The sequence below is a fragment of the Cucumis melo genome, chromosome 1, assembly GCF_025177605.1.
Source record: "Cucumis melo cultivar AY chromosome 1, USDA_Cmelo_AY_1.0, whole genome shotgun sequence".
Classification (NCBI taxonomy): domain Eukaryota; kingdom Viridiplantae; phylum Streptophyta; class Magnoliopsida; order Cucurbitales; family Cucurbitaceae; genus Cucumis; species Cucumis melo.
In genome coordinates, this window is record NC_066857.1 from 36,324,019 (window position 1) to 36,335,393 (window position 11,375).

The following is an 11,375-nucleotide window of genomic DNA, read 5'->3' on the forward strand; positions in this document are numbered from 1 at the left end:
CAGTGCTTAACAGTCAACACACATACATTTATTCAGTACAGTCACTAACGTGTAATCCCCTGTGGATTTCCACGTTTTCAGCCTCGATCCGAGGTCCAGTAGTAGGAAAACCCTTACCTGAAACTCGGTTATGCCCCTCGATCGAATCCACGCTCAACGGATCAACCTAAACGAAAACACAAAGGTTTTAGTTGATGACTCTAGTAGAAGTCGTTTTAAAAGGTCCGAAACGACACCCGTTGACTTACCCAAGGAAAGGAAAGCTATCTCCAAACAAGCCTGCCGCGGGACCCGAGAACTTAAGCGTCAACTCCTTACTACCTTCAAGGGAGAAAAGTAGGGCCATATCTTATTCCAATATTCAAACTCGAATCGGAAGTAGCAACATTAGGGAATTCATCGAAAACAATCCTTACCGAAAACTCACCGTGACCCGGAGTGGAGGAAGGAACGCTTAGGTGGCTCGGTGAACAGGGAGCTCGGCTCGGCTCGGCTCAAAACACAACCCAAACCCTTCTTGGAAGCATCACTATAAATCACAAAACTGCCAGAACCATCAGGTACAGTAAGAACTGGTGCGGTAACTAGCTTCTGTTTAAGGTTCTGGAAACTGTCCTCACATGCCTTGCTCCAAACAAAAGGAGCTCCTTTCCTGGTCAACTGAGTGAGAGGAGTAGCTATACGAGAAAAGTTCTCCACAAACCGTCGATAATAACCCACTAAACCCAGAAAGCTACGAACCTCACTGACTGTGGAAGGTCGGGTCCAACCGATGACTGCCTCTATCTTAGCTGGATCCACAGAGACTCCAGCCTTAGAAACCACGTGGCCCAGAAAAGACACCTGCTTCAGCCAAAACTCGCATTTCGAGAACTTTGCATACAACTTATTATCCCGAAGTGTTTCCAGAACTATACGTAAATGCTCCTCATGTTCGGCCTCCGTCTTGGAGTATATCAAGATATCGTCGATAAACACGATCACAAAAGTATCTAGGAACTCCCTAAACACTCTGTTCATCAAGTCCATAAACACTGCCGGAGCATTCGTCAAACCAAAAGACATCACAATAAACTCGTAGTGTCCATATCTGGAACGAAATGCTGTCTTCGGTACATCCCCATCCTTAATCCTCAGCTGATGGTATCCCGACCAAAGATCAATCTTAGAGAACACTGTGGCTCCCTGTAACTGGTCAAATAGATCGTCGATCCTGGGCAAGGGATATCTGTTCTTTACGGTTACCTTGTTCAACTCCCTATAGTCAATGCATAGACGCATCGATCCATCCTTCTTCTTAACAAATAAAATTGGCGCACCCCAAGGTGACACGCTCGGTCGAATGAATCCCTTATCAAGAAATTCCTGTAACTGTACCTTCAGTTCTTTCAGTTCTGCGGGGGCCATTCTGTAAGGGGCTCTGGATATAGGAACCGTGCCCGGCTCCAACTCTGTGGCAAACTCAACCTCTCTGTGCGGAGGTAACCCCGGAAGTTCTTCAGGAAAGACATCCGGATAGTCCCTCACCACCGGTTCTGACGACAGGGATACATCGACCTCTCTAGTATCCACCACACTCGCTAAGATACCCCAAGTACCCTGATTGAGCAGTTTACTGGCCCTGATGGCTGAGATTACCTGAGGCAACGACCTTGACTCTCCTCCCTTAAATTTAAAACTGGCCATCGAGGGAGGGCTAAACGTTACCTCCTTACGTGAACAATCTATGCTGGCGTGGTTAGCGGCCAACCAATCCATACCCAGGATTACATCAAAGTCGAGCATATCCAGGACTAACAGCGTTACTTCAACCACATGGCCTGCTATCTCAATCTGGCATGCTTTCACCTTTTCCTTCGACAACATACACTCCCCGGAAGGAGTAGATACTGATAGAACATGGTGTAAGGGCTCTACCTCTAAGCGGGCATGCAACACAAAAGCGGAAGAGATAAAAGAATGTGACGATCCCGAATCAAACAAAACTAAGGCGTAATGCCCCAATATTGGAAGCGTACCTGTCACCACCGTGCCTGCCCTCTCAGCCTCAGTCTTGTTGGTAGCAAATACCCTACCCTGATGTGGAGCACCTGCTCCCTGATTCTGCGCGTTCCCCGTAAGTCTCAACGGGCATCTATCAGCTGTATGACCCTCTTGCCTACACTTAAAGCAAGTCCTGGTCCCGAATAAGCAACGGCCCAGATGGTGCTTTCCACAAGTGGTACACAACGGCTTCCCTCTAGCAGCTTCCCCTACCTCAAAAGGTTTCTGCTGGAAGCGGCGAAACTCGCCACCTGACTTGAAGTTCCGCTGTGGCACTGGAACAGGCTGCTGCTCAGCCTTCCTCTTCTGTCCCGATGTTGAACCTCTACCAGCGGTCTTAGACGAGTTAGCCCTCTCTTGTAAACTAAGATCCACTGCCAGGCGCAGTGCATCGGCATGAGTAGCGGGTCGGAAAGCTCGGACCAAACCCTGAATGTCCAGTCGGAGGCCTCTAACAAACTTATCAGCTCTGGCCGCCTCGGTCGCTATCATCTCGGAAGCGAAGCGGGATAACATGTCAAACTCCGCATCATACTGCTCCACTGTCATGTCACCCTGCTCTAAGTTCAGGAACTCCTGCCGCTTGGCATCTCTCAAACTAGCAGAGAAGAATTTCGCATAGAAACTCTCCTTAAACTGTTGCCACGTGATCTGACTCACATCACCACCTAGCATTCTCTCTGTAGTCTCCCACCATGCAGTACCTCTGTCAGTCAACATAAAAATAGCACACTGAACTTTCTGATCCTCAGGGCATTTCATGTAACGGAATATGGTCTCCAAGGACGATAACCACAGCTGAGCCCTGGTGGGGTCCTCCAAAGACCCATCGAACGTCGTGGGATTATACTTCCTAAAATCCCTCAGGTGCTTAGCCTCTGCTGACAACTGATCCGGCACAAACTGGGGCGCAACTGGTACTGGAGCCGGAACTGGAGCAGGAGCTGGTGCTGGAGCTGGCGCTGAAGCTGGCGAGGCAGGCTTCTGCTGCTCCTGCATCTGCATAATCAAATCTCTAAACCTCTGCTCCATGGCGGCTAGGTCCGCATGAGTAACTGGCGCAGCCGGGTCAGGGGCTTGGGCTAAAGGCTGCACCTCAGGCTGAACGCATTCTGCTCCCCTTCCTCGGCCTCCTCGGCCACCCCTACGTGCACCTCTCCTTGGCGGCATTTCCCTAACAACCACCAACGATCCCTTTAGTCATAAATGGTAATTGAATTTGCAGTTTAACTTAGGTAAGGTAATGCATGTAGAGTTATACGTATACTTTCATGGGAGCGTACCTGACGAGCGGCAAGGATCGTTTCAGCCATAAGGACACAAAACACAGACTCACATTATAAGCCAGTCTACAGAACCTAAAACTTAGGCTCTGATACCAACTGTAACGACCCAACTTTCCGGACTAAGCTGAGGTCACTACCAAATACCAAAACTCGACCATTCAACATAAAATTTAAAACGGACCAGTTACGATTCATTAAAAGCATTAGAAACATTACAAAAAGACAGTTTCGGGCCCTATTTTAAATCAATCATAAAAAGTCTCAAATAAAAACTCAAGTCATCAGTTCAAAATCACAAGTCAAATATTCTGACAAAATACATAGCGGAAGCGATAAGAAAACCAGATGCGTCCATATGGCCTTCACGCGTCCTTCCTGCCTCTCGTCGGTCTGCCCCTCCCTGTGCCCTTACCTGAAAAGTTAAAGAAGAGAAAAGGGTGAGTATAAACATACCCAGTAAGGGACCCACTACTGGGCCCGTTAGGGGACAACAGTTAACTTCCTATTCGGGGGTACCCTACATAACAATCTAGTGGTTCCGTAGAACGCACAGATCAGTCTAGTGCTCCCGAAGGATGCACACATCAGTCTAGTGCTCCCGAAGGATGCACAGATCAGTCTAGTGCTCCCGAAGGATGCACGCATCAGTCTAGTGCTCCCGAAGGATGCACATATCAGTCTAGTGCTCCCGAAGGATGCACGCATCAGTCTAGTGCTCTCGAAGGATGCACATATCAGTCTAGTGCTCCCGAAGGATGCACCCATCAGTCTAGTGCTCCCGAAGGATGCACATATCCGTCTAGTGCTCCCGAAGGATGCACGCATCAGTCTAGTGCTCTCGAAGGATGCACATATCAGTCTAGTGCTCCCGAAGGATGCACATATCAGTCTAGTGCTCCCGAAGGATGCACACATCAGTCTAGTGCTCCCGAAGGATGCACATATCCGTAAGCCACACTACCCCATAGATGAAGCTAACCGTTACCCCTCAGTCCATACTAAACCGTCTACAACAGTCACACCCCAACGGCATTCATATTGCAATTCCGCCATAGGCTTTGTCAGTCAGATAGTATAGGTTTAAACAACTACACCCTCAGTTGCTAAACGCATCACCAATTCGCACACCATTAGGGAAGACCCTAGACCCAATCAACTAACCAACCAAAACCGGACTCACTGTCCTTCCCCGTCCAAACTCCATGATCAACATCCAGACCAATGATTACTACATACTGAACCGTGACTTCAAGGTCCATCACATAAAATCCCAATCTACAATTAGCAGTCACAGTACCTTTACATCAGACAAAATATAATAACAGTGCTTAACAGTCAACACACATACATTTATTCAGTACAGTCACTAACGTGTAATCCCCTGTGGATTTCCACGTTTTCAGCCTCGATCCGAGGTCCAGTAGTAGGAAAACCCTTACCTGAAACTCGGTTATGCCCCTCGATCGAATCCACGCTCAACGGATCAACCTAAACGAAAACACAAAGGTTTTAGTTGATGACTCTAGTAGAAGTCGTTTTAAAAGGTCCGAAACGACACCCGTTGACTTACCCAAGGAAAGGAAAGCTATCTCCAAACAAGCCTGCCGCGGGACCCGAGAACTTAAGCGTCAACTCCTTACTACCTTCAAGGGAGAAAAGTAGGGCCATATCTTATTCCAATATTCAAACTCGAATCGGATGTAGCAACATTAGGGAATTCATCGAAAACAATCCTTACCGAAAACTCACCGTGACCCGGAGTGGAGGAAGGAACGCTTAGGTGGCTCGGTGAACAGGGAGCTCGGCTCGGCTCGGATCACCCTCGGCTCGGCTCACCCTCGGCTCGACTCACTCTCGGCTCGGCTCGGCTTGGCCTCGGCTCGGCTCAACTCGGCTCGCGGCTCGACTCTACTCAACTCGGCTCGGCTTGGTCTTCGGCTTAATTCGGCTCGTGGCTCAACTCGTGGCGCGGCTTGTGGCGCGGCTCGTGGCGCAGCTTAGCTCGGTCTCCGGTTCGGGTCGGCTTGGATTCGCGATTCGGGTCGGGTTCGATTGAAACCGGAGCAACCACGAGCGACGGATTTCGGCGTTCGACGACCGGGATGATCCGCAGCTTGTGCGACGACTGGCCCTACTTCCACGCGGCGGAGGGCGACGGCGGATATGGTCGGACGAAGGACGCACGGCGACGTTCGGTTGTTTGAACCCGAGAGGAGACCCGAAATGGTAGGAAGCCGCGGCGGTGAGATTCCGACGACGGAGACGAAGGCGGACGACTACCACACGGACGGAGACGGAGAGGAAGAGAGATGGTGGCGGAAACGGTCGGAAGGAGAAGAGAATGAAGAGGAAGAGATGGCGGCGGCGCTTCGTGAAGGCGGTGGAGAAGAAAACGGAAATGAAGGGGAGCGGTCTGTGTCGCGCGCGCTCTCTTAGGGTTTTTTAAAAAAAAATTTATTATATATATATATATACTTTTAATAAATATAAAATAATAATAATAATATAAGGTAACAATAATAATATATAGTAATATTAATATTAAATAATAAAAATAAATTTAACATTAGATAATAATATTGTTATTGTTTTAAAATAATAATATTACTATATTATTAAATAATAATAATAATTATAATATTAATATTATAATAAATAAAATAAATAATAATAATAATAATAATATAATAAATATTATATTATTATTATATCAATTTACACCAACATTTTAGATTTCCGAAAAAAATTTACATAAAACGAGAAAATTTTACCTCGAATTTTCGGGGCGTTACATTCGTTTTCCGATAGTATCGTCATTAATACCGTTTCTTCCTCAATCCGATTTGTAGGGTCATCGTTTAAACCAAGAGTTTTTTTTTTCTATATATATATAGAGGGTTTTTCCATCTTATTTTCTATAGAACCAAGTGCTCAACGATACATAATTTTGAACCACAAGAAAATTGAAATTAAGAAAAAAATGAAATCAGTTGTAATTTTTTTTATTATTCTTAGCATACTTGGTGCAGAATCCACATCTACATTTAAGGATTCCCCTACGGATACCAACCATGCGGTTGATCTTCATAAATTTTGTAAACTTGGTTGTGTCTTTTCTCTTTGCAGCAATGTTTCCACCCCAGAAAACCTAAGTGAGCTAATTTCTAGTACTCTTGTATTACCTATTTTATTCTTGTACATTTTTGGATGAAGCTAATATATATTTTAATCGTTTAAGTTTTTGGACTTTTGACGCCTCAATCTAAATGCTATTACATATAAGTAACCTCTTGTTTGGTTCTTTTCTTCTTCCGGCTTCTATAATATTGTTCCTTTCACATGGCTCTTTTGATTATACATATCTATGAATGTCACATTCTAGTTGTGATATTCTGGTCCACCTACAGCTAATTCACATCATCTTCTCTTTTGTTCCACAAAAAAAAAAAGAGTTTTAGGTTAATGTGTTTTTTGATATTTCTTTTAAATTTTATGCAGTAGTACTCCTGGCAAACATGTTGTAATGAAAATAATTCATAGAGGAAGACAATGTTTGCTATTGAGCATGAAATGTCATTGGAGATGATCCTTGTCATGACTAACATTCAATTAGAGTAGTATTCATATACAAAATTTGTATCTCGAACTCACAATCAACGAGAGATTAGTAGTAGTATTCATACTAAAATTTGGTCCGTTTCTTTAATAACTTTCTCTAGTTTCGATGGACTATTATGTGTTCTTTAATTGTTTCTTTTCCTTTCTAAACCTGACAGATGTGGACAAAGTAGAAAGTTGTGTGAATGGGTGTGATCAAACGTGTAAGAAGAACTGATGCTAAAGAAAAGAAGATGAAGTATACTGAGAGGAGAAGGGAACAGGGATTGGCTTTCCAAGATATACTATATATGAATAAACAAAAATCAAGTGGTGAAAATTAAAACCATTGGTTTAAAAAGATTATTATTTCATATTTAAGCATATGTTTTGTTTTGATATAAATAAAGTTTCAAGTTTTTGCATATCGTTAAAAAAGAGCCCTCTCTCTCTTTTAATGCTATACGAGAATTTAGTGTGTTTTGCCAAAATTTTTGCTTTACTATAGATTGTGTGTGTGTGTGTGCGCGTTTGTGGTTGAATTGGTGAATAAAGGTTAATAATCTCACAAACAAATTTTATTTCGTTGATTTGAAAATATTTCTAAGGCACCAATTATCTGTTTGAAGGTGGACGATCTAATCTTCGTCCACCTTATAATTGTTAAACTAAAAATTAATCTTAATTTGAAATAAGTATTTTGGTTTTAAAAGATAGGATGGGTCAGTTGGATGCATCGAGCATTTTCACTAGGTTGGACACCCCATAACACCCTCTCATTACTCCTAGCTCACTAATTTCCCTTAAAAAATAATCCTAAAAAGTTCTCGAAACCTACACAGCTATATAACAATCAAAATGATACCTCTAAAGTTTGTTTTATTTCTATTTTCAATTTAAAAAGTTGAGTTTCAGTTCCCCCTCCATTTATTGTTAAAAAAAATGAACTATTTTAATTTCATTTTTTTTGAAGAAAATATTATAGATGAACAGGGAAAGTGTGAAAATAATTAATTTGAATGATTAGAGAATAAGGTAAGGATAGAAATAATTCATTTTAATCCAAAAAAATTCACAGGTTATTTCGATAAGATAACTTTATGTTTCTTCTTTGGTCTCGAGGTGTCATGAACGATTTGTCTTCCAAAACAAAAAAAAGTTATTTAACATCTCTTGAATGCATTGTGTTTCAACAAGATTACATAACAGAATACTGTAGCGTGTGAGTAATTGTATATAAATGAGAAAAAAATGAAGAGGAAAGAATTAAGGGAGCTATAATTTTTATGTTTTTTTATTGATAAGGAAAAACCATATATTTTTAAATCATCTGTATCCATTCAAATCTTCACATATTTCAAAGAAAAACATATCCTTCAAGTAATTATAGGTTTTAGGGTGTCCTTCACCCTAAGAGAAAAGGAAATTAATAATAATAATAATAATACTCACGAAGGATTATGCATGGCTTTTGATTCCTAGTTTTTTTTTTTTTTTAAATAACTTTATTCCTTGTTCCAATTATTTTAACTCTGAATTTTTAAATTGTTTTCTTTAAAAAAGCTATGAGATATTCTTTCTAAAATGAAATATTAAAATGGATGGAAAAATGACGTGAAAAACAATAAATTATTAAAGAACTAAAATATTTGTTTTATTGTTTATGACCCAACATATTTCATATAAAAGAGTGAATATTATTAATTATAGTAAAATGAAAAATGTATTACAAAAATCAAACGTTGAAAGGCTTAAGTACTTGATTTCTAACTTAATCATAATATTAGATCATAAGTACAAGAACTGACTTTTCATTTCGTACATCAATTGAATAATGAAAGAAAGGTAATTGTAACAAATAAAAATGGTTGAAATGCCTTGAATTTAATTTGTCATGTGGTGCTACAAACAACAAAGAACATTTGCACCGTTTGTATTAAGAAAACATTCTCTCTAATAATAGATTTTCTCTCTATCTCGTAAATGTAGCTAACACTTCGTTCGTAAACTACGTATATCAAATGTGTCGATTTCTCCATACGTTTTTGGTAATTCTATAGTTCGTCGTCATTTCTTCAAAAAAGTTGTGACATCTCTCTTTATCTTTTCAATGTGGGTGATTCTCAACTTACTCCAAACTATGTAGTCTATTTGAGTTCACGAGTCCTTGTCCGAATATAATATCTTTTTATACTAATTGTGACATCAACTTTCTATTTTTATACTAATTGATTTAATATTAAATTAGTAATTGGAGAGAAATATGATGCGGATATAGTGATTCAAATCGTAAGCCTCATGATCGCTAACACATATCACATGTCAGTTGACCTATATGTTTTATACTAATAAAATTCTTTATGTCGATTGATAACTCAGCTAATTAGGTGAAGAAATATGTTATGATCCTGAAAAATAAATAAATAAACAATTGGAATAGAGATCACTTCTAGGTTTAATAACTGAAGCGTGTTGTAATATTTTGAAGAAAAATAATTTTAAATGTAACCAATTATACTATGATCTTATTAATTGATATGGTCTAGGTCTATCATTAATGTAGCACTATATATATGTGTGTGTCTATTTGTTATATTTAGAACTAAAAAATCCGTTGGGAGTGTCAAACATAATTTAAGGGCATGTTGAAGTAAAATTTCAAAATAGCAAATTGGTAAACTACAAATGGATCGTCCACATTTGTAGGGTTTTAACGTGTAAGGTGCATTTAGCCACAAGCGGAAATTACATTTGTCCAAAAACTTGAGGTGAAGGGAAGCGTGGCAGCGTGTCATCGTAATACGTTCGTTTTCCGATAGTATCGTCATTAATACCGTTTCTTCCTCAATCCGATTTGTAGGCTCGTGGTTTAAACCAAGAGTTTTTTTTTCTATATATATATAGAGGGTTTTTCAATCTTATTTTCTATAGAACCAAGTGCTCAACGATACATAATTTTGAACCACAAGAAAATTGAAATTAAGAAAAAAATGAAATCAGTTGTAATTTTTTTGATTATTCTTAGCATACTTGGTGCAGAATCCACATCTACATTTAAGGATTCCCCTACGGATACCAACCATGCGGTTGATCTTCATAAATTTTGTAAACTTGGTTGTGTCTTTTCTCTTTGCAGCAATGTTTCCACCCCAGAAAACCTGAGTGAGCTAATTTCTAGTACTCTTGTATTACCTATTTTATTCTTGTACATTTTTGGATGAAGCTAATATATATTTTAATCGTTTAAGTTTTTGGACTTTTGACGTCTCAATCTAAATGCTATTACATATAAGTAACCTCTTGTTTGGTTCTTTTCTTCTTCCGGCTTCTATAATATTGTTCCTTTCACATGGCTCTTTTGATTATACATATCTATGAATGTCACATTCTAGTTGTGATATTCTGGTCCACCTACAGCTAATTCACATCATCTTCTCTTTTGTTCCAAAAAAAAAAAAAAAAAGAGTTTTAGGTTAATGTGTTTTTTGATATTTCTTTTAAATTTTATGCAGTAGTACTCCTGGCAAACATGTTGTAATGAAAATAATTCATAGAGGAAGACAATGTTTGCTATTGAGCATGAAATGTCATTAGAGATGATCCTTGTCATGACTAACATTCAATTAAAGTAGTATTCATATACAAAATTTGTATCTCGAACTCACAATCAACGAGAGATTAGTAGTAGTATTCATACTAAAATTTGGTCCGTTTCTTTAATAACTTTCTCTAGTTTCGATGGACTATTATGTGTTCTTTAATTGTTTCTTTTCCTTTCTAAACCTGACAGATGTGGACAAAGTAGAAAGTTGTGTGAATGGGTGTGATCAAACGTGTAAGAAGAACTGATGCTAAAGAAAAGAAGATGAAGTATACTGAGAGGAGAAGGGAACAGGGATTGGCTTTCCAAGATATACTATATATGAATAAACAAAAATCAAGTGGTGAAAATTAAAACCATTGGTTTAAAAAGATTATTATTTCATATTTAAGCATATGTTTTGTTTTGATATAAATAAAGTTTCAAGTTTTTGCATGTCGTTAATTATGAGCAATGGGTAAAAAAGAGCCCTTTCTCTCTTTTAATGCTATACGAGAATTAAGTGTGTTTTGCCAGAATTTTTGCTTTACTATAGATTGTGTGTGTGTTTGTGTTTGTGGTTGAATTGGTGAATAAAGGTTAATAATCTCACAAACAAATTTTATTTCGTTGATTTGAAAATATTTCTAAGGCACCAATTATCCGTTTGAAGGTTGACAATCTAATCTCGGTCCACCTTATAATTCTTAAACTAAAAATTAATCTTAATTTGAAATAAGTGTTTTGGTTTTAAAAGATAGGATGGGTCAGTTGGATGCATCGAGCATTTTCACCAGGTGGACACCCCATAACACCCTCTCATTACTCCTAGCTCACTAATTTCTCTTAAAAAATAATCCTAAAAAGTT

At 39.4% G+C, this 11,375-nt stretch overlaps 1 long non-coding RNA gene across 2 annotated transcripts; it reads left to right on the forward strand.

Annotated features, from left to right (window-relative positions):
- The first annotated feature begins 6,259 nt into the window (after window positions 1-6,259).
- On the forward strand, window positions 6,260-10,971 carry LOC127151430 (uncharacterized). 2 transcript variants are annotated; one of them, XR_007824366.1, is made up of 2 exons: window positions 6,260-6,481; window positions 10,717-10,971. It is a non-coding gene; the product is annotated as an uncharacterized LOC127151430 (long non-coding RNA). The 2 variants fall into 2 exon arrangements; XR_007824365.1 differs by lacking the exon at window positions 10,717-10,971 and adding an exon at window positions 7,106-7,351.
- Window positions 10,972-11,375: the final 404 nt, after the last annotated feature.